This window comes from Rhinolophus sinicus, chromosome 1 (assembly GCF_057876585.1).
Source record: "Rhinolophus sinicus isolate RSI-liver-muscle chromosome 1, RSI-T2T, whole genome shotgun sequence".
Taxonomy (NCBI): domain Eukaryota; kingdom Metazoa; phylum Chordata; class Mammalia; order Chiroptera; family Rhinolophidae; genus Rhinolophus; species Rhinolophus sinicus.
The window spans coordinates 189344536-189368456 of NC_142501.1; the positions used below are offsets into that span (position 1 = coordinate 189344536).

Consider the following 23921-nt stretch of genomic DNA (forward strand, 5'->3'; position numbering starts at 1 on the left):
GTCTACAGACCAGTTTTAACCCCTTATCGCTTATGATACCACTTAAGTTTTAAAAGACTCTCCCTGGTGTATATAGTTCAGAGGTTCTGAATCACAAATTCAAACTCCATTAAGAGGTACTCGGTGCATATTATGTTCCAAACACCATCATAAATATTGTTTTGCTTAATTCATGTACTATAAGCCATCACCCCAACACCTTGCCCTTCCTCATCAAAATAGAGGGTGTTGCTTCTACTAGACCCAAACTCCCTGAACTGCCTTTCCCTCTCTATGGGTGATTTTCAACAACCACGTTTGATGTATCCTAACACCCTCCTGTGCTTTTGGATGGCACAACCTTGCTGGCCACAACTGAGCTGTCTACATCATCTCAAGCCCTATTCTCTACTCATTTGCTCCCTGGATGTTCACCCTCCCATGCATTCCCTGAGCACGTATACAAATGCTGGGGAGAAACTCAATGAAGGCAGGGCGTCACATCTGTCTGATTCACCATGGTATCCCGGGGCCTAGCACAGCTCGACTCAGAATAGGCGCAATCCATATTTTAAAGGAGTGAATGAAGTCTCTCCCATACTACTAATAAAGATATTTTCCCTTGACTTCAAACCTCCCCCAGCCATAGCTCCTCCTTCCCTACACACATTTCTTCCAGAGAAAGTCTATGCTGTCTCCACTTCCTACTGTCCATCTACAATCTGGTTTGTGACTAGAAACACCACGGAGCCACTGAAATTGCTCCTGTTAGGATTGCCCACAGCTTCTGGTTGTGAAATCCAAAGGGGCTTTTAAGTCCTGAACTGCACTGTCCTCTCCGACGAATTTCTCAACGGTGACCACTCCTTCCTGTTTGAAACCTCCGGTTCTCATCGTAGCTCTTGGGTTGCTTCTTTTCAGGTTCTTTGACAGCTCTCTTTCCCTGTTCCACCCCATCGTCTCCCCTCATTCCACCTGCTTTCTTTGGACAATCTCACATTCTAAGGGGGTTAACAACCACATTCTAACACTCCTACCTATGCTGCTGCTCAGAGATTACTTTGCATGTGTTATCTCATTTCATCTTCATAACAACCTTCATCTCTCACCTTAGTCTCAGTTGGAGACTATTATTGCCATATTTGTGACCTAGGAAACTGAGGCCTAGAGAGCTTGAGTTACTTGTCACGGGTGACATGGGGGAGTCTGCACCTTATTCTCAACCTATCCTCCAGAATGCTGCACGAGAATGCATCTACCTCTTACATTGTTTTGTACACCTGAAACTGAAAAAAAAAGAAAAAAGAAAAAAGAATGAATTTTCTACGTATACCCTGATGATTCCCAAGTGTTTGTCTCCCCTTGAAACTCAAAAAGTTCCAGATCAGTACAGGCCATTAAATATTTCTGTCTGGATAGCCTATAGGCACCTCAGTCTCAATGTAATTATTTTAAAACTAACTCAGTCTCACTTCCCTGTTCTCAAAACTTCTCTTCCTTCCTATAAGCTGTATCTCCACGACAAGCATCAACATGTATTTTATTGGCCAAGGCACAAGCCAGGGAGTCATTGTTATAGACTAAAAGGTTTGTGGTCCCCACACCCCCAAATTCATACTATGAAATTCTAATTTTCAATATGATGCTATTAGGAGGTCAGGCCTTTAGGAGGTGATTAGGTCATGAGGGTGGAGCCCTCATGAACGGAATTAGTGCCTTTATAAAGGGACCCAAAGCACTCCCTTGCCCCTCCCATAGAAAAATGATGGCCGTCTATAAACCAGGAAGTGGGCCATCACCAGACACTGAATCTGCCAGCACCTTGATCACGGACTTCCTAGCCTCCAGAACTGTGAGAAAGAAATTTCTGTTGTTTATAAAGCACCTGTCTGTGGTATGCTGTTATAGCATCCTGAACGGACTAAGGTAAGTCATTCAGATTCCTTCTTCATCCTATCACTACTTCTAAACTGGCTCTACATCTACATATATCTTATCTATTCTCAACTGGAGAAAAAGTGCCCCAATCTTCAATCCATCCTTCACGTATTTCCTAGAGTGATTTAACTGACACACAAAATTGATCATGTCACTCCTCTGCTAAAAAGTCCTTAATAAATAACTGCCCCGTAACAATCTAAAGTCTTCTACATGGTATATAAGGTCTCTTCGGAATCTGGTCCTGACTGTATCTCCAACCTCATATTCTCCCCTAAAATGCCTTCCTTTGTGCACTGTTTGGTGAAGATAGAGAAGCAGTTATGGTTGATCACGGACATTATTTCTCATGCTTCTGAGCCATAGTGCATACTGTTCGTATCTCCCAGGAACATAGGACCTGTCACAAACTATAAAGGGTCTGAAATTTTACTGTACATGCAAGCTGACATGTTAGCCTGATACGTTAGCCTGCTGGTAGAAGACATGAGATTCCTGGGTCTGAGACAAAGGACGATGAATTATTACTCAGAGCAATGCCAGGGAGTCAGCATCAGTTCCTTGACTCCCAATTCCCACATGCAGGGCGACACCTGCATCCACACTCGGTTACAAGAAAGGCACCTGAGTTGGGGGAGACCGGATTTTTATAATGGGGAGTAAGTATGTCTGCTCCAGAGGGAGACACTATTTCTATCTTCCATGGCTGTTCATTATTTTTTTAAAAAAGATTGAAAAGGTAGTTCAGAACAGAAGCAGTGCCTTTGCTTGCAAGATATGTAGACACACTAGAAACCCATGCAGAATTATCTCCTGAAGATCTGACTCTTGTGCTCTAAACTAGTTCCAACTCACATTTAAGTCATGGCTCAAGCAACTACCACCTGTTTCGTGCAAGGTGATTTAGGGTATCCACTATGACGTGCTTCTGCACTTCACATCTAATCATCATATTCATTGTAGTCCCTCATCAAGACTGTAAGCTTCTTCAACTTTTAAGGTTTGAGATTTTTAAAATCAATAGGGAAATTCTAAACCTCTTCTGAACTAGAACAGAAGTCTCTTCTTTTTACTCTGTTTTTCTATATGATATATATATGCTAAGAGCTTTTTAATATAATTTGAACACAGTTCAGAGCTAATTTTTTTCTTTCAAATGTTCAGAAGTTCAAATACCCCCACTGTATTTAGAGCGACAACATATTTCATGAAAGTACATTCCCTGTCTCTTTTCCTTTAAAGTACAGTTTATCTTGATGAAAACAGACCTGAAGTTCATATGAGGTCTGACAATTAAGTTCATGAACTTGTTGCAATGATGTTGCTAACCTTTTTTGATATCAGAGGGATTATTCATTATGAATTTGTACCAACTGGACAAACAGTTCACCAAGTTTACTATTTGGCAGTGCTGAAAGGGCTGCATGAAAAAGTTAGACGAAAACGAACTTTTTGCCAACAACTCATGGCTCTTGTATCGTAACAATGCACCAGCTCACACAGCACTGTCTGTGAGGGAGTTTTTAACCAATAAACAAATAACTGTATTGGAACACCCTCCCTACTCACCTGATCTGACTCCCAATGACTTCTTTCTTTACCCAAAAATAAAGGAAATATTGAAAGGAAGACATTTTTATGACATTCAGGACATCAAGGATAATACGACGACAGCTCTGACGGCCATTCCAGAAAAAGAGTTCCAAAATTGCTTTGAAGGGTGGACTAGGCACTGGCGTCGGTGCATAGCTTCCCAAGGGGAGTACTTCGAAGGTGACCATAGTGATATTCAGCAAGGAGGTGTGTAGCACTTTTTCTAGGATGAATTCACTAACTTAATTGTCCGACCTCGTATAACCCCATAAATAATGGTCTCTCTCTCTGTCTCTCTTTTTTCTCTCTCTCACCTACATGTAAAAGTGGCATTAAATGTCTGGCTCAGCTTCCACTCCTGTAACTGAATCTGTTTCAAGCTCTAACTGTTGACAGCTGCTAATCCCAAGACATGTTTAAAGAAGTACTAGAATTATTATAAAGCAAAGAGCCGGGACCTCACAATCAGTGTAGATGAGGCACTTATTAATATGGTGGCAACAAGCATCACAGAATTACTTTTGGTTTTTTTTATAAGGGAATATATATACCTAGTGCAAAGCAAAAAAATCCACAATTCAGTCATTTCAATCATTTGGTAAGTAATCAGTCATCAAATGTGTTCTGCCGTTTCACTGACAAAACTATTTGAATGCCTAAAGTTTTCACTTTTCAACCGGCGGGAGCACATTCTTAGTATCTCTGTAAAAGGTAGATTGAACCTTAACACTGTTTATAAACTACCAAATAATAAATTCTACCTCAAACATAGCCATAATTATTTATAAGCACTTTTGATTCTGTTGATGTAAGATTCAAGGTAACTTAGACTAGGCAACTGCTTGTATTACGTTTCAATAAAAAGTTGCATGAAACAGATGAACTACTCAGAGAATACTAACCATTAGATTATTTTTTAAGCCATGTCAATCTATATCATTTGCCTGCAACCTCTGACCATCCCGTAAGACCCAGGTAGAACCAACTCTTCCAAGGGGCCTCTTGCGCCTCATATGGTCACTAAGAATGTTCTTAGCTATGTTCTGTGTGTACAAGGCCTATCCCTTGCAGAGACCATCTGTATTCTACACAACTCCTACCTACCACAGCTCCTAAATATGGTAGGCACCCCAAATACAAAGATGCTTTCTTTTTTAGAACAGATTCAATAATCTTGTTAGTGAGTCCTGCTATGAAAAATATTCCTGACAGCATGCACTTAGAATCATAAAAATTTACAACTAGAAACGTCTTTTTAAACCATTTAGAAATTTCCCTCATATTTGAAATGAGGAAACTGGGTTCTGGAGAAGTTAAGTGGCTTGTCCAAATTTCGTGACAGAATTAGGACAATCCAAGTCTTTGACTCCCATCCAAGTGCTGCAAAGAACCTCAGTTTCCTCGTGAAAACATTTTCAAGTGTGAAGTTAAGAAAGCAAGTTACTTAACTTCTCCAAATCTTAAGTTTACTCTTATAAACGAATGGAACAAGATCATCCCCAAGTTTTCTTCTATCTCTGAAATCTGGTGAATCTAATTTTCATAATGTATAACACCAAATGTCCCCGACATTGTGTGGGGATAGAAAACTGCTCTCATCTTCCTGTCAAAAATATAAATGTGGAGGAGGTACATGAAGAAAGGATGGGGCTTATTGATCAGGAAGCAAAAGGAACAATGGTGGGAGTTAGTAGGCCACCATTGGGAACTCCCTCTCTTCCCAGCCCCCCAGGCACCTCCTCCTAGCAAACCACAAGAAGTAAGATGGGAACTTCCCAGTAGCTAAGATGCTGCAGCCTCCTCAGGTTCCACCCTCACCTCCTCCTCAGAACTGGTGGGAGGGGAGGAGGGAAAGAACAAAGGATAAAGGGATAGGTGTTGGCAGCTTCTAGCTCCAGGCCACTTTAGGAAACAGCTGATGCTGATTAGCTGTTGGGGACCCCCAGGGTGGGCAGGGAGTCCCCAGGTGGCCACTCACCTCCTCTTTTGAATCAATGGTTTAATCTTTCTGTTCTTTAACCCAGATAGAGTGGGCATTCAGCTGAACAGAATTATTCTGCCACCTGAATACTCTACTCTCATCTCACCATGCAGTAAGACCACTGGCTTGGATAAACTATTTGGCCATTTTCTGCACAGAACCTCACCCAATCAGAGCAGCGTGCCGCTCACCCAGGAACTGCCCACAGGTCCTCTGAAGCAGTCGTCTATTTCACCATCACAAGGAGCTCCTGGAGCCAGTGGTTCTAACCTTTGCATCATCAAGGATGCTCCCTCACTGGCATGCGCCTGTCCAATTTAATGCATAACGATGTTGTGAATGATTTCCTTCCTATATAAATCAGAGCCAATTCAAGGCTAGTCATTTAGAATGCTACTGTCATTTCTTGTATTCTCTTCTTCTATACTGCACAGGATACAGGGGTAAGGCTGGGGGTGTTTAGACAGCCTCCGGGGGTTACGTATAACCTTCCCTCCTGCACCGCTGCTTTAAGTTATTCTCCTAAAAGTAACTGTTAACACCTAATAGCACTTACTATGTGTCTATTAACCAACTTAGCTCTCGTAACAACCTTAGACAATAAGGACCACTATTATCCTATTGGAATAAGGACTATGATGAACTATTATCATTATCAGCTCCAATTTAAAGAGAAGAGATGAGATGGAAGTTGCTGGCACAGAGAAATGAGGTCACTTGCTCAAAGTCATACTGGTAGCAAGTGGCAGAACCACATTTCAAATGCAGGTCCTTCCACAGAGTTTGTGTTGCTCTTAACCACTTTGCTGGAGGAATACCTATTGACTAACTGCCTCTTCTTGGACATTACATAAGATCTGCATTCTTACAACTCTGATAAGTATGTTTTATCATCCCCTTGTTACATTAGGATCCCGTGGCTAGTGAATGAAGGCAGGATTTGAATCCAGACCTGTCTTATGCCCAAATTTTTATTCTTCATGATCTAATAATATCTCTAGAGCGGAATTACTCGAAAATATCTTGCTAGTGGATTAACTGGGTTGTTTTTCTATCTAAATCTGGCTTGGCCTCAGTAATCCAAATGTAAATGTCAAAGTTATAAGCTAAAAGTATAAAATAAATGAATGTGATAATAGCAATAAGGCATGTTTATTGAATGCTCACTATATAGCAGGCACTGTTCTAAGAACTTACACAGATAACTTCATTAAGTTTGGCAACAAAGCCATTAGCTACTTTGGAAGCGTAGATTCACTGATCATAAATAATGTATTGTTAAATGAGTACATTCTCTTTTTAAGAGAAAAAAGCTGCTGCTTGTCACAAAGGAAATGGGCACACTCAAAACTAAATGCTGCTTTGTTGGTACTAAAACATACTCCCTACATTCTGCACAGCTTCACTGAAACCTAAGTGTCAAGATTACTTCCCATGGTCCAAATATGACAAATCTTTTTCTAACCATTTAAAACCTGAAAAGGGACACGTTGCGCTTAAATCTAAGAATGCGTCAAATGGAAATCTCGGCTTGAAAATGGAAACCTTCAGGTCTTCTGTGAAGAATCTGGTTTAAAAATATTTTATGAGAATGTGGGGTGGGAAAGGAAGAAATGAAGATAAAAGTCAGCCAAGGCTACTGTACTGTATGGTAACAGTTCTGCACTGAAAAGCTAAATAAATCCTTTGCCATCATCAGCAAGATATACTTCTTGTCTGCTCTGTGGATACAGTCATTTTAATGAACAGATTCTGCTTCTCCCAGTTTTAATGACCAAGAAAAGAAAAGAGCCATGAAACATATCACATATTGGAACTAACATAGCCAAGAAACGAGAGGGACAGCTCAGCAGACAGGGCAAAGGGCAAAGCATATTCTGGCACCCACACACAAGCAGACGTAAGCCCCCTAATGGGCTCATATACATTTTAGGTCATTTGGAAATCTGAAGAGTGCAGACTATGGACCTTCAGAGAAATGCTGTGAAGGTAGTAAAAGGGGCATGAGGGAGTTGTCCTTTTGTGACATAAAATTAGAAGCATGTGCAAAGACGGAATCCTCTCAAGCAGGCAGCCCTCCTCCAGGCATCATAATGATTAGAGATGCTGATGTGAATGGGGAATAGGTGAGCATCATGCTGCTTGCCAGTGGTACATCCTAGAAGATCCTAGAAGATCTGGGCATGAAAGGAACCACCCACCCACCCCTCTGCAAGGGGAGGGGGTGGTACATCTGATTGCTATGAAGCCATTCTAGTGAAGGCTGCCTTCTAGAGTAGTGGGAAACAGAGATTGTCAACAGCTGGGTAACAACAGACAAGAGGCAAGCTGTGTTTCTTCGGAGTTGCCCATTTCTTCCTTGAACCCTCTGCTACTATGACAATGTCACATGGGATGAAAGGTCAGCACTGACTTGACTGCACCCACCAGAAAGGTTATCATAATAAAAAGGGAAATCCCTAGAGCACTTAGTGGGAAGATTATGATAGACAATGGCACCGAGTCCCATTTGCAAAACTTTACTGTGATGCTAATCATTTCTCACTACACCAATGAATTTTTCTCCTGTTTTACTGGTTTGCAAACAGCTGGACAAATCCACATAAAGGCATTTATTTAATTATCGCCTGATGATTTTATTAGTGCTTTCAGTTCCTTTTCTATCTCCTTGAGCTCAGCTAATAGTCTCAGGATACTCTACTTGTGTTCACTTCAGTAAATGTCCCCTCAGCATTTCACAGAGCGCCCTCTAACTCACATCTGTGTTCACTATCCAGTAGCTCGTGTTTTGTGAATGGTTATTTACAGATAAATCTAGAGAGAAAGCCCTTTTTATAGTCTTATTCCCCGGTAACTTGGTTGGGGGAAAAAAAACACACAGGTAGATTTGAGGCTGTGGTAGCATTTCATTTCCAACAGATGTAAAACACCTGTTTACAAAAGCAGTCAATCCTTTTCTATACACACTTTTTCATGCAATGTCCTTATTCCTGAAATGTCTTCAAGGTCCCCAGGAAGGAGCTGATCATGAGGCACACCTCCTCTCTAACTAAGAGAATCCACCTGAATCTAGGAAAAGTTGCAGAACTCACCTGCTTTGGGGGTCCCTGCTCCAAGTGAATGAAAGAACATGAAATGCTCAGAAACATGGCTGTACAAGCTGATTGCCAGCCTCCTGGAACAGCTCCCCATTCATTCTTCCCCCCACCCCTCCCACACAGAGCAGGCTCCCAACACACAACAAAACCTACAGGTGGCCATTCTCCAACTCCAACCAATCCCATCTGGAATCTGGGGAAGAGAATGAATTTCTGCTTTTCTAAAGAAGAGCCTCTTTATCAACGCCTCTGCAGTTTTGCTCAAGCACAGTGCAAAAAGTTTAGAAGTTTGGACTTGTAGAGATAGCTGAGTTTCTTGGGTGTGACCCATTTAAACCAGGTCATTTTTAAATGTTCTTTTAAAGTCTGATTATATTAATAAATGAAATCATCCAATCATCTAAGAGGAGTGATGAGGGACCTATATGAATACCTATCCATTAATGTAGGGCACTCTGAAAATTAAACTGGTGGAAGGAACACTCATCACTTTCAATTTCTTTTCCTCTTTAAGCAACTTTCAGAGAATAAGATATTTTAAACAAAATCACAAGTAAAGCCGCCTCTAGGTGGATTTCAAAGAAAACGATACCTCTTTTTAAAAAATAAAAACAACATGTGGCTAAGTTTGAGGGGTCCCATAATCACACAGTGATCAGGAAGCTGCTAGAAACAATTAGGCAGGGTTTCGAAATGACTGGTACAGGATGTGCCCATAGAAAGAAATGCTGTGCGCACTGGTGCAGCTGCCAAAGTTACTACTGCAAAGTACCCTGAACTTTTAAAGGGTGGCATGGGATTACTCTGACTGCCCTCCCCCTCAATCTGGTCGCTTTACAAACACGCTAGCCCTAGAGATATTTGGCGGGAGGGAGGAGGGAGGCGATGCGAGGACCAGAGAGCAGGGGAGGAGGAGGGCAGAGGGAGGGAGCTGTCCCAGCTCTGGGTCGTGACGGACTAGAAGGTTTCGTTTTCGTCCAAGTAGGGGGCGAAGAGGTGGCAATAAACTTCCTCCCCCAAGAGCCCTTCGGGCAGCTAGGACAGCAGAAACGCCCCTGGGCCGCCGGAATCCGGCTTCTCCACGGGCCCGGGAGCGCAGGGTCGTGCTGGGGGGTGGGGGGCGTTCACGATGCCCCTGAGGAGGGACAGCGGGGTGCGCGGGTGAAGCCCAAGAAGGAGCCTACCTGTGCGGCGGCGCGCTCAGAGCGCGGGGCCCGGCTGGGGCGCGCAGGTGCTCGGGGGCAGCCTGGGGATGGCCTGGGCGGGCGGGGCGTCCATCGTGCTGGCGGGCAGTGCGCTTCCAGCCGCAGGGGCTTGGGAGGGGGCCCCTCCGCTCAGCTCCCGCCTCTTCTCCACCCGGCTGAGAAACGGCGGGTCCTGCAGCGGCGGCGGCAGCAACAGGCACCGTAGCGGCGGCGGCGGCGAAGAAGAAGGAGGAGGTGTCTGCGCGCGGCTCGCGTTTCCTCCTCCCCGGCTGGGCGAGCGCGGGGGAGGCGAGGGGAGGGCGGCGGCGGGGATCTCCCGACTTGGTCCTCGGGGACCTGAGAAGGGGACGCGGTGCCCTCTCCCTCCCCACTATGCCTTGTGACTGCCCGAGAGGCACTGCCGGGGCAGACGAGTCACACGCGGGCAACAGCTGCTGCAGTGCGGGTCCGCCGCGGCCTCCCTCCCCTCTTTGCCTCTCCCCCCTTCCCGGCGGTCCATCCTCCGCCCGCCCGGTGGCTCCAGCCCCGGAACGGGGGAGGGGGGTATCCCGGGCGCCATCCCAGCGCAGGGTCCTGGCCCGCCGTACGCCTGGGGCGCCGGGACGCGGGGCCGCGCGCGAGATTAAGGCCCTCGTGGCGGGATGTGCGGCCGCACAATCTTGTCCTCGGCCGCCTATTTATAGCAGAGGGCCGGGCCCGCGGTGCTCTCAGCAGGTGGCACTGCCAGCCCACTCTGCTCCCCTGCGGTAGCTTCGCCTCATCAGAACTCTCGCCTTCTCCTTCCGAAACGGACACGGTGAACACTGGACAGAACACAGGAAGGCGACCAAACCACCTGGCTTTCCCCACATCACCCCTTCTTCCTGCCCTAGGGTTGGATGATGGCAGGGAGTGAAGAGAGGCACGGACATCCTACCGGGAGCTGGCAGGCAAAGCAGGAGAATCAGGAATTTGGGGAAACTGCAAAGGCTTAAGTACCCTCCCCTGTGGAACACCGGTGAGCCCCGTTTCTGAACAACTGAGTGGATGACGCAGGGACTGGATTGGGCGCTATTTCTCTCGCGCGCTCGCGCGCTCGTACACACACGCCTTTTCGCGTGCCTACCGTTGGGTCAGGTTTGGGGAAGTTCCCAGCGGCCTCGTTAGAGAGTGAGGAGACACTCTGGGGAGATGTAAGCCGACTGGGAAAGCGAGCTCCCAGGATTAGGGGATAGCGGTGAGCAGGAAACAGGCAACCCTCCCAAATCCCTGCCACACTAAGTAAATAGGGGCAGTTTCACTCCGGGGGATGGAAATTGTGGGATCTGAAGAAAGTAGGATACCAGAGACGAGTGAGCAGGGAGGGGAGAGCAAGAACAGGAAAATGGAAATGAGGGGAAGCAGTCAGTAGTGGAAAAACCCAGGTGACATCTTTGGGGTTATCTTGCTTAGTGTTGCTGGAGGCCAGCTTTAGGGCAGTGACAGAGAGTTTGGGGTTGGACTTGAACCCTAATCCCAACTCCACCACTGGTCTGGGGTGGCTTAGGCAAGCTACTGAACCTCCATTCTCTTACCTGTAGAATGAGGACCAATACACACTTCATAGGACCATTGTGAGGATAAAATGGGAAAGTGTATGTAAGGTAGCACATACATGGGCCTCAACTAATGGCAGCTGCTATTGTTACTGTGGCTCAGGAGGCAAACACCAATCCAAGGTGCCCCCTCCTCCCTGCCTCACCAATAATGTAGTCCTAGAAGGTGACCCAGGTTCTTGGAGCCTTTTGATTAGGATTCCCTGATCCCATTCCTCTGGATGCTTACATCAAGGGGAAGTATATTTAAGTGGGACACAGAAGTTTTATCCACGGCTTGATTTAAAACTCTCGCAGTAGTGGTAGCTATTATTCATTGAGGAGCTATTCTATTAAGGGCATTGTGGTAGGTACTTTACATGTATTGTCTCTAATCATTATAAAAACTCTGCAGAGCAGAGAGGATTAAATCCACTTGACCAGGAAACTAAGAGGTTAATACCTCTTGGAGCCCATAAAGCTAATAGGTGCTGGGACCTGGAACATCCAAAGCCGCTTATAACACACTTTCTCTCTGGCCATTGTGTAGCCCTGTTGTAGCACTTAGCTCATTTTTGTTATAGCATAAATATTTGTGTACTTAGCCTTAAATTAAAAACAAAACAAAACTTGAGGAGTATATACAGACATGAATACTCTAATGATTAGAACATTCATTGGGTTATGGAAATTGTTTTTCATTAGGTTACAAGACCAGGTAAACAAGTTAAGCCATATTGTTGGTGCTTGGATCACCTCATAATTACCTCACATCTTTGTCTCCAACTGAGTTGTGCAGTTCTCATTCCTCTCTGCGGCACACACCTCCTGCTAGGATGTCAAGGCAGGGGCAATGTCATCCATTTCACTGACACCCCTAAACTGCCTTTCATATTAGGTCAGACAATTAAATTTATGAACTTGTTGCAACGATGTTGCTAACCTTTTTTTTTTTTAAATATCAGAGGGATTATTCTTATGAATTTGTACCAACTGGACAAACAGTTCACCAAGTTTACTATTTGGAAGTGCTGAAAAGGCTGCGTGAAAAAGTTAGACGAAAACGAACTTTTCGCCAACAATTCATGGCTCTTGCATCATGAAAATGCACCAGATCACACAGCACTGTCTGTGAGGGAACTTTTAGCCAGTAAACAAATAACTGTATTGGAACACCCTCCCTACTCACCTGATCTGGCCCCCAGTGACTTCTTTCTTTACCCGAAGGTAAAGGAAATATTGAAAGGAAGACATTTAGATGACATTCAGGACATCAAGGGTTATACAACGACAGCTCTGATGGTCATTCCAGAAAAAGAGTTCCAAAATTGCTTCAAACGGTGGACTAGGCGCTGGCATCAGTGCATAGCTTCCCAAGGGGAGTACTTCGAAGGTGACTGTAGTGATATTCAGCAATGAGGTATGTAGCACTTTTTCTAGGATTAGTTCGTGAACTTAATTGTCTGACCTCATACATGACCTGGCAGATGATAGTTGAAACTGTTATTTAAGAACCCTGCCTGCTAGACTCTGCCTATGGTAGAATGGGTCCAGCCAAGGCTGGGCTTTGCTTACAGAACATGTTGGCCAGAACACCCTCCCATTCTGCCACTCCCCTCCCTTTTCTTTTCCTCACTTATCCCGCCACCCCCACTCTACCCACACCTCCAGTCCCAGAATACAGGAAAGCTTAGGTGCAGGTGTCTAATCAGGTCACAGAAGTAAAAAGTGGGGGAGGGCAAAGGCAGACTAGGTCCTATGTCTCTCATACTATTGTAGTGGAGGGGGAAAACATTCCTGCCCCCCCACCCCACTGCTGAAATCTAGCACATTCCAGCTCAGAGATTTACAATTTAGTGGCAAATGACCATTTGCCCCAACCCCTGATCTGGGTTAGGGAAGGGCCATGACCTTTTAAGCAGCAGTGATTTCTGCATCATTTTTCCAGTTCCCAGGGTTAGTTAGTGCCCTAAGAATGATAACGAGAGATTTTATAACACTTTTAGCTTCCTGGAAACAGAACTCCTTTTATAATACATGATAAGGATTTTCTTTTTTTTTTTTTTTTTTTTGCTGTAAGGCATTGTCTCAGGGAGTTGGAGATAGCCTGCCATCAACCTCATTTGCATGTGTTTCTAGCAGCTCTGGAAGAAATTAGTAAAAGGGACCTTGGACCTGATGGTGATACCTGGGAGAGCAGGATAAAGACTGTCAAACTGGGAGCGGACACCCATACTGTCCCAGTACAGAATAGAAAGGTAAGAGGTAACCCCCCAGCTGTCACCTATAGATGCCCCTTGTTCCTGAATAAAGTAGCTCCTTCCCCTTGTCGTGCAGATGTGTGGCTCCCAGCAGAGCTGGTACACTGCCATGGCAGAGGCTGGGGCAATGTGGCCTTGGTGATGGCGACACAGAGCTCCCTGGAGACGCAGGAAGGGATTCTGTTGGTAGTTCTTGAAGTCATCAATAACAAAACTAAGTAAGGAATGGGGCCAAACTCTGCTGTGACTCTTTCAGGCCCCTGATTCTCCTGACTGGTGTAACCCAGGAACACACACAGCATTTCGCTGCTGACACCAGTTCCTGACCCCTTGGCTCAGTGAGTGAAAAACCGGGGACTGCAAAGGCTTCAGCAATTATGGCTGCTGCCAGCTCCTTGTGTGGACAACCCCTAGCTCCTTCTGAAATCCTGCCACAGGTCATTCTTTTGGGGCTTCCCCTATAGAGTCTTTTCCAATTTAGTCATTTGCAGCATAATTAATTGTTCATTGCCAAAGGCCAGGAACATTAATATCAACTTTAGGATGGCTGCAGAGTTCTAGAAAACTGTGAACCATTGGTTCCATTAAATTAAGTGAGAAGCCCTGAGGCCACTTGACTTTTAAAAAGTTAAGGGACACATGTACAAATCTAGAATGAAGAGTCTTTGGTTAATGTAGAAAAGAGGCCTTTAATAAAATTATTATTATTAAATGTATCAGTTATTAAATGTTTACATTAGTTAGAAATCCAGACTCTCTTGCTATCATACATTTTCAACCTGATTTCCAAGTATACATAATAAGGTAAGCGTTCTTAACTAGTGGGCCTATTTCCAAAATTGGCATAAATAAAGGCAAGAAATTAAGATCCATTGATTGGCAGTGACTTTCTGGAACCCTGGACTGATGGTGAGATCTGGGATGGCAGGAGAAGGTTCTGAGGCAAGTTCTAGCTCTGTGGGAAAGGGTGCAAAATTAAGCAGCAGTGTCTGCCTCAAGCATGGGAGGAGGCAGCATCCTAGCACCAACACTGGGTAATTTGCCAATCCTGCCAACCCAGGGCATAACTACTAGCATCTTAACAGTACATGAAGTAATGGCCAAGTGTCTTAATTATTTATAAAAAATGTTCTTCACAACATGTAAATGGATTGAGGTCAAGATCAGAGAGTACATTACGTTGACTTGCCTACCATGGTGGGCCCTGAAACTGCTTTCTTAAAGGCGTAAGAATAATAAAATATAGTGGAGTAAAAAAATAAAATAAAATGAGCAGATAACCAATATAGATTTTGGAATTTCAGCAATTTAAATAAGCAAAAATTTTACAGCACAGGATAACCTGTGCTTACAATGGATGCAACAACATAAATCCATGAAGTGTGAGAACAAGTGGACTGTATCCTCAAGCCCCAGAGTAAGCTCCTGTGAAGTGGTCAATCTCCTTTTATGGACAAAGCAGATAAAACTCTGGGCACCGGTCCACTTCCCTTTTCTGCTCCCTCTCCTATTTATTAAATCATTGCTATACACAAGCAACCGTTCCATACCGATCTCTGACAAAATCCAGCCTCTACTTGAGGTTCCCACTAACCACATGAGCTGGTTTTGTGGGTTTAGGCATCAAAAGCAAAGCTGAGCAAGTGTTAGATAGCACAACACTCTTTGCTATGATAGCTAAAGTTGTCTAAGGTCTGTGAGAATTTCTTTGTAAATTGTCAGAGTTATGGATCTCAGGGATTTTACCCAGACTGGTAAGATGACTAAGCTTCCCACACTACAAGACCACCACTTCGTTTTATCCCACATGTCACTGTGACATTGCTGGTACATAATGTGTAATCTCACCTAGAAATACGCAATAGTTGGCTAACTGGTCTCCCTGCTTTTGCCCTGGCTACCCTGCAGTCTATTTTTAATACAGCAGCTAGTGAATCTGTGAAAACATTAGTTGGGATATGACAGTACTTTACTTAGAAACCCCCCATGGCTTTTCCCAGAGTAAAAGTCAAAGTCCTTGTAATGTTTTTTTCTCTTCATTTGTATTTTTTGTTAAATTTATTGGGGCGACATTGGTTAATAAAATTATATAGGTTTTAAGTGTACAGTTCTATAATACATCATTTGTATATTGCATTGTGTGTTCACCACCCCAGTGAAATCTCCTTTTGTCACCTTATATTTGACCCTTTTTATTCTCTCCTACTTGCCCCTCCCCCTTTCCCTCTGGTAACCACCATATGGTTGTCTTTATTTATGAGTTTTTGCTTGTTTATCTTGCTTGTCTGTTCCTTTAATTTTTTAACACTTAAATGTTAGCTTCTATTATTATTATTATTATTTTAGTTTCAGATGTACAAAACAATGTAATAGTTAGACATTTGCACCCCTCACAAAGTGATAACCCCCGCAATCTACTACCCCTGACATCGGAATATATATCTCTCCATATATATATATATATGAAATACATAATTATAGTTGACATTCAGTATTATTCAACTTCAGCTTCAGGTGTGTAGCACAGTGGTCAGGCATCTACACAGTCTATGAAGTGTTCTCCCTAATAAGTCCAGTGCCCATCTGGCACCCTACCTAATCTTTACAAAAATTATTGATTATATTCTCCAAACTGTATTTCATATCCCCATGGCTATATTGTGACTACTAATTTGTACTTTCTAATCCCTTTACCTTCTCCCCCATCCCCACACCCCTCCCATCTAGCAACCATCAGTTTTTCCCCCCTGTATCTCTGAGTCTATTTCTATTTTGTTTGTTCATTTATTCTGTTCTTTAGATTCTACATATAAGTGAGAACATATGGTATTTGTCTTTCTCTGACTTATTTCACTTTTCATAATATTCTCTAGGTCCATCCATGTTGTTGCAAATGGTAAGATTTCATTCTTCTTTATGGCTGAGTAATACTCCATTGTGTAAATGTACCACATTTTCTTTATTCAATCGTCTGTCGATGGGCATTTCGGTTGTTTCCATATCTTGGCTATTGTGAATAACGTTGCAATAAACATAGGGGTGCATATATTTTTTTCAATTAATGCTTTGGATTTTTTTGTATAGCTACCCAGGAGTGGAATTGCTGGGTCATAAGGTAGTTCCATTTTCAATTTTTTTGAGGTACCTCCATACTGTTTTCCATATGCAATCCCACCAACAGTGCATGAAGGTTCCATTTTCTCTGCATCCTCACCAGCACTTGTTGTTTATTGATTTATTGATGATAGTCATTTTGACCAGAGTGAGGTGGTATCTCATTGTGGTTTTTATTTGCATTTCTCTAATGATTAGTGACATTGAGTATTTTTTCATATGTCTGTTGGCTATGTCTTCTTTACAGAAATGTCTTTTCATGTCCTCTGCCCAATTTTTAATTGGGCTGTTTGTTATTTTGGTGTTGAGTTGTATGAGTTTTTTAAAATAATTTTTGGATATTAACCCCTTATCAGATGTATCATTGGCAAATATCTTCTCCCATTCAGTAGGATGCCTTTTGAAACTCTTTAGTTTGATGTAATCCCATATGTTTCTTTTTTCTTTTGCTTCCCTTGCCCGAGGGGATATATTAGTAAAAATATTACTAAGGATAATGACTTTAATACAGAAACTTTGCAGGCCAGAAGGGAGTGGCAGGAAATATTCAAAGTGATGAAAAACAAAGGCCTACTACCAAGATTGCTCTACCCAGCAAGGCCATCATTTAAAATTGAAGGAGAGATAAAGAGCTTCCCAGAAAAGAACAAACTAAAGGAATTCATTACCACCAAGCCAGTATTGCAGGAAATGTTAAAAGGGCTTCTTTAAGCAGAAGGTAAAAACAAACTAAAGGAAAACCAGATATACAAATAATAAAATGGCAATAATTATGTACCTATCAATAATCCCTTTAAATGTAAATGGATTAAATGCTCCAATCAAGAGACATGGGGTAGCTGAGAGGATAAGAAAGCAAGACTGATGCATATGCTGTTTACAAGAGACCCACCTCAGATCAAAAGAAACACACAGACTGAAAGTAAAGGTATGGAATAAGATATTTCACGCAAATGAAATGAGAAAACAGCTGAGGTAGCAATACTTATATTGGACAAAATAGACTTTAAAACAAAGACTATAACAAAAGGCAAAGAAGGGCACTACATAATAATAAAGGGATCGATCAACAAGACATAACCCTAATAAACATCTATGCACCCAACATAGGAGCACCTAAATATAGAAAACAGATATTTACCAACATAAAGACAGAGATCAACAGTAACACTATCATAGTAGGGGACTTCAACACACCTCTGACAACAAGGGACAGGTCTTCCAGACAGAAAATCAATATAGAAATAGTGGCCTTAAATGATGCATTAGACCAGTTGGATCTAACCGATATTTTTAGAGCATTTCACCCCAAAACAGCAGAATATACATTCTTTTCAAGTGCACTTATAATGGTTTATAGGGTCCTATGGGACCCCTTCCCTACCCCCACACCACTATGTATTTCATGCTAGTAGTATTGGGGTTCAGGCTGCTCAAACTTCACTGGCCTTGCTGTTACTCGAAGCTGCCGGGCACACTCCTGTCCCAGGACCCTTGCTTTCAGTATTCCCTCTGCCAAGCACACTCTTCCTTCAGATGTCCATATTGCCCCCTACTTCGATTTCTTTAGGTCTTTGTTTAAATATCACCTTCTCCCTGAGGCTTTCTCTGACCAACTTTTTGAAAATAGAAACCACTGCTACACACACTTCTTGTCCCCTTTTCTTAATTTATACTCGTATTTCTCCATCGTATTTATCGCCCTCTAACATACTATGTTAGTAACTTGCATATCATTTGTCATCCATTTCTTTCCCTCTCCTCTAGGAGGAAAGATTTTTTTCTGTTTTGTTCATTGCTGTGTCTCCAATGCATAGAATAGAACCTAACACACAGTGGGCATCCAATAAATATGGAATGAATGAAACTAGTTTGTAACGCATGACATTTGTGAGTTCATGGAATGTCTATATGGTACCTCCCTTAGATTAGAAGCTTCCTAGGTCCCCCTGTTTACCCCTTGGACCCTTATGGGGTTTCTCAACTGCCCTAAGAGATATGTCAGTCCTTCACCCTGGGTGAGCTGAATGTCAAAGCATGAGACTCCTTGTTTAACTGTCAATACAGGATCTCATTCCCAGATATACTACAAATGAATTGTAAAATCATGGAACTGAGAGCTCATCCATACGATGTCAAAAGCTTGGTTGAGAAAAATGTCGTTTCAAAGAACTGTCTAAAAGATATACAGTCCAACTTGTCCCCTAGACTCTGGATCCCCTAAATTCAGTTCCTGTATCAGACCAACCCAAGTGAGAGCTGTTTGCCTGAAATGCATCCACAAAAATTTTTTATTGAATTGTACTTTGACATCTCATTCGCTCATATTGGGGGAACACATTTTATAAAAATGTCCTATTCATTTTGGGGATATTGTTTAATATCTAACACAATGTCCTTTTAAGAATTGGGAAAAAGGTCTCTTAGGGCTCTACTAGGAATAACTTTTCTCTCCGTGAGGAACTGGTGGTATCTCCATCCTTGTACTGCCTACTGGGTCAAAGGTCAGATTTGGGATCCATTGTTTGGCAAGTATTGAGGTCATTTTGTGTACTAAGTCATTGATTCACAAGTGCCCTTTCTAAGCCACTGCCAGCTTGTGCCAGTTTTTATTTCTCCATCCAAGACAAAATATGAATAACAACATGTAATTTCGTAAAACTAAACTGGACTACCCTGTATTCTGAGATCACGTTTTTCCCACTTTGTAGGTGTTAACAAAAGAAAGTTTTTTTAATGAAATTATGGTGAGGGTCAATGGTAGGAGCCTTAGTTGGCATGTTTTATTTTTGTTTTTTAACGTCTTTACCTGGCAGAAGAACATGATTGCATGTCTGTCAGTTTTCATTGTTAGGAGAATTTAGTGGTTCAGAAAGCATTGGTTATTACCTTACTCCTAGCTTCATTTTACCTCACCTTTCTCTTTCTTTAGTCCTATTTTCTTATTTTTAAATATTTTTGTTGCCTTGTATGCATGCAAGCAGCATTTAAGCATTCATTTAAGCATCATTTCTGGAAATGTGGCAGACATGAAAGAAGGAAGAAGGAAGGAAGGAAGGAAGGGAGCAAGGAAAGAAGGAAGGAAAAGAGGGGCTTATAGAAAGCAAAGAACATTCCAACTTTGGCATGGCCTCCAGCTCCACACTGCATCAAATGTTCTTACTCATCCTTACCTGGAATGTTACTTGCAAGTGTATAGTGCTTTATAATTGACATGTCCCATCTTATTAATCCTCTCAATAGCCCTTAGAGGTTTTTCCCCTACTTCTGTCATTATATACATTAAGAAAATTAAGCTTAGAGAGTTTGAGTTTTCGTAAGGCAGAAGACTTGTGGGGCAAAAATTGGAATTTTAACCTAGATGTTCTGCTTCTAATTCTTTTCCTCTGTGCCATGTTACTGCTTTTTAATACTGTTTTTGAGGGTGCTATTGTACAGAGTTGTTTTGTTTTTTAAGAAGACATAAAGGGAGTCCTTGGCTTTCAGGATAACCTTCCTTGCTGCAAGGTGTTCAGTGGTAGAGCTGAGCTTTGGCTGGGACTTTCTGACCCTTTAGTTTGGGGGAGCATCCATTGAAATGAATCAAGGTTCCAATGATCAGCACATATGGAAGAAATGTGCTGCAGGCTAGTCTCCTTCTGACCACGTTTCCTATTGCATAATAATTCATGTTGTGCCGCAGCATGTAGTGAGAGCATGCCTCATTACTTAGTTATTTCCTTTAACAGCAAAGCTGAGCTAGAGTCATTCGGCCTTCTTCTCATTTTCCTGTTGCTAAATATAAAATGTAAGATGAAGTTCTATCATTCAAGGAAAAGGAATGTCAGTCCTTGAATGTGCAGCTTAGAGATAAAATTAAGGGGGAGGTAAAATTTACCAAGATTCCCAAACTGGCAGGTATGTACTACAAAGGGCTTAGTAGAGTCTTTCAACCAGTAGAGATTTGTTGATTCTTTCTGTGGCCTTGAACTCAGCACTAAAGTGATGTAAAGATATAGGAGCCATTGTCACTGTCCTCAGGACACTTCCACTCTTCTAATTCTAAAAGTCAACAAACTTTTTTTTTAAGATTTTTTTTTTTTTTTTAATTGGGGAAGGGGAACAGGACTTTATTGGGGATTTTTTTTTTACTGGGGAACACTGTGTACTTCCAGGACTTTTTTCCAAGTCAAGTTGTTGTCCTTTCAATCTTAGTTGTGGAGGGTGCCGTTCAGCTTCAAGTTGTTGTCCTTTCAGTCTTAGTTGTGGAGGGCACAGCTCAGCTCCAGGTCCACTTGCCGTTGCTAGTTGCAGGGGGCACAGCCCACCATCCCTTGCAGGAGTCGAACTGGCAACCTTGTGGTTGAGAGGGCCCGCTCCAACCACCTGAGCCATCCGGGAGCTCAGCGGCAGCTCAGCTCAAGGTGCCGTGTTCAATCTTAGTTGCAGGGGGCAGAGCCCACCATCCCTTGTGGGACTCGAGGAGTTGAACTGGCAATCTTGTGGTTGAGAGCCCACTGGCCCATGTGGGAATCGGACCGGCAGCCTTCGGAGTTAGGAGCACGGAGCTCTAATCGCCTGAGCCACTGGGCCGGCCCCCAACAAACTTTTAATAAAGGCTGATTACGAAACATTTTAGCCTCTGCAGGCCACTCAGTCTCCTTCCCAACTTTCAATTCTGTCATTGTAGTGCAAAGTAGCCATAAACAATATGTAGACAAATGAGTGTGGCTTTGTTCTAGTGAATGTTGACACTAAAATCTGAATTTCATAAATTGTCATAAGGCATGAAATATTTAAAAAATGTTTTTTCAATCATTAAAAAATATAAAAACTACTACATTAAACTAAAAAACCTGCACAGCAAAAAAAACCATCAACAAAATGAAAAGGCGCTTGCAGAAAGGAGGAAAACAGTTCCCTACCACATGTCCGATAAGGTTAAGATGTGCTTTGTTACTAACACACTAAATAACAAGATGGGTCTAACAATGAACATGATTTTCAGTAGTGATGAGTATATATGATAATCTGAGATACCTGTGACAACTGAAATGTGACACGAAAATCGGTGATTTCCATTGGTGACAAAATCATGGGGTCTGATAATACTTTTGTGGTTTGTTGCCTACATTCTTAATTAAAGGGAGATCCAAATTTTGGCTAGAACTGTTAAAAGTAACTTTCAAATACTTTTAAATTTCCTCTCCAAGTTCATTGACTCTCTGGATTCTATGCACAGAACCTTTGGAAAACCTTTGATTTCAAGTTAACAGGTCCTAAAAAGTCAGGGAGAATGTGGTCTGAGAAAAGTGAGCAATTAAAAGGTTTTTTGAGAGTACAATTTTAATAGAGATGAGAAGACAGAGGCTAAACTGCCACATTGACTCAGCAAGGAGAGAGGAGGCTCTGAGTATTGCTATGCAATTTTGTCCCCATCCACGTGGCCTATTTCACCACTTCTTTAAGAGGAGGCTAGACTGGTGCCACGTGGGCCCTGTATTAGAGTTCTTAACAATACAGCAGATGCTGCATCATGGAACAAGGCAAACACAAAGCATTTATATACCATGATGTGTGTCAACTGGACTTTTAAAATACTCTTATTAAAACATTATTTCTCCAAAGCTGTTTGGAGCAGACTTACTCTCCCCTACGAAGACACCCCGGATTGTCAGAAACACTTGCTACTTCTTTAATTTCAACTTTACCGGTGGGAACAAGGATGATTACTTTCATTGATTTTTTACATTTTTATAATTATCTACAATAAACGTAGCTATGGAGCCCACAATTTTAACCTCGATGATGGTAGTGAGCACAACCTAGAAATATTAATTTTTTTCTCTTTAAAAATTACTGTCAAAAAAAAATTATTGTCAACATCTGGGAAATGAGGGCAGCAAAAAGATACTGGTTTCCTAACCCAGAACTGCAAACAGTAAATGGTTGAACTATGAAACACTGTTTATAAATCTAATTTGTTCATTTATCCAATGATAGTAATGCTGAACACGTTGCAATTTATAATGTGTTCTCACAGATCATCTCATGCCGTGCTTTCAACAAGGAGGTATTTTAGCTGTTAAAAATACCATTTGCAGTATACAAGAACGAGAGGTAAAATGACATATACACAGTGTTATTCATTGCTGTTATATTAGCAAGGAATTGGGAACTTAAATGTCCTTCTAACTAGGGAACTGAAAGGCACATGGAGAACAGTATGTACTGTGTGCTACCATTTGTGAACAAATGCATACTATTTCAACTTCATCCATTCTCTATTCAGAAAATGGCCTAGTCACTATTTCTTTCATTATAGTGATTTGTCAAGAGTCTCAAAAAAAAAAAAAAGAAAAAAAGTATACCTTGCCCATGAGCTCAGGGTCTGTTTCATCCACAAGTTCAGTTCATGCCACTGTAACTGTATTTCTCTATTCTTTTAGGTTTCCACTCATCAGCCAGTTTCTGGCTTGTGCTGCAAACTGGTGATTCTCAATGAAGCAATCTTATTTTTGTTATGATGACAGAGATGATCCTGATGAGAGACTAGGTGCTAGAGAACAACATTGACCCTGTGTGACTTCACAAACTTCAGAATCGTTTTGTCTTACTTTGTGAAATTGATGTTTGGTGCGTGCCACAAAAATGCATACTCTGGGGTAAATTTCATGGCATCACACAATTCCGTCCAGCATCCTTTTCACAGAAGGTGCTAAGTGCATATTATGACCCCATACATTGTGGATGTCAAATGAGACCATCCTTTTCAAGCAGCAGCACAAACTCGTCCTCATTTAAATCTCTTGCTGTCTTATCAACAAGATTGTGGTTCTGATTCCGGGTTGCACACCACAGTACACACCATCTGAAGGAAGATCGTCAAACATCACATTTCCTCTGACTTGTGATTATGTCCACCGTGGGGCCAGTCCACTCAAGTAAAGCCTTCATCAGGTCCCTTCATCAATTCTTGCACCTATTCACATTGCTCCTCTTGTTTGTTGGTCTTTATAACTCGACACAAAAAAAATGTAATTTTGTTCTAGAACAGGCAAGTAATCAATTCAAAGCCATCATTAAGAACCTAAAGGTGTGACAAATCACTTTCTTTAAACCACTGGAGGGCAAGAGTGCTCTCTGGGCACAGCAGGTACTCTTTCAACAAGGTTGACATAAGTTACAAATCCTGTCTGAAACTGTTCATCGGCTCCTCC

General features: G+C 42.3%; 1 protein-coding gene and 1 long non-coding RNA gene across 5 annotated transcripts in view; one reads left to right on the plus strand and one right to left on the minus strand.

Moving 5' to 3' along the window:
* The window catches only part of TBC1D1 (TBC1 domain family member 1), a 209885-nt gene extending 199972 nt beyond the window's left edge, over positions 1-9913 (minus strand). For all 4 annotated transcript variants that reach the window (XM_019741934.3, XM_074322281.2, XM_019741932.3 and 1 more), the window contains exon 1: positions 9774-9913. The gene's annotated coding sequence lies outside the window, so the exon portion shown is untranslated. The remainder of the gene's footprint in view (positions 1-9773) is intronic.
* Positions 9914-10651: 738 nt separating this feature from the next.
* LOC109452750 (uncharacterized) lies at positions 10652-23301 on the plus strand. Its single transcript, XR_012492914.2, has 3 exons — positions 10652-10791; positions 13490-13605; positions 23151-23301. It is a non-coding gene; the product is annotated as an uncharacterized LOC109452750 (long non-coding RNA).
* The last annotated feature ends 620 nt before the right edge of the window (positions 23302-23921 follow it).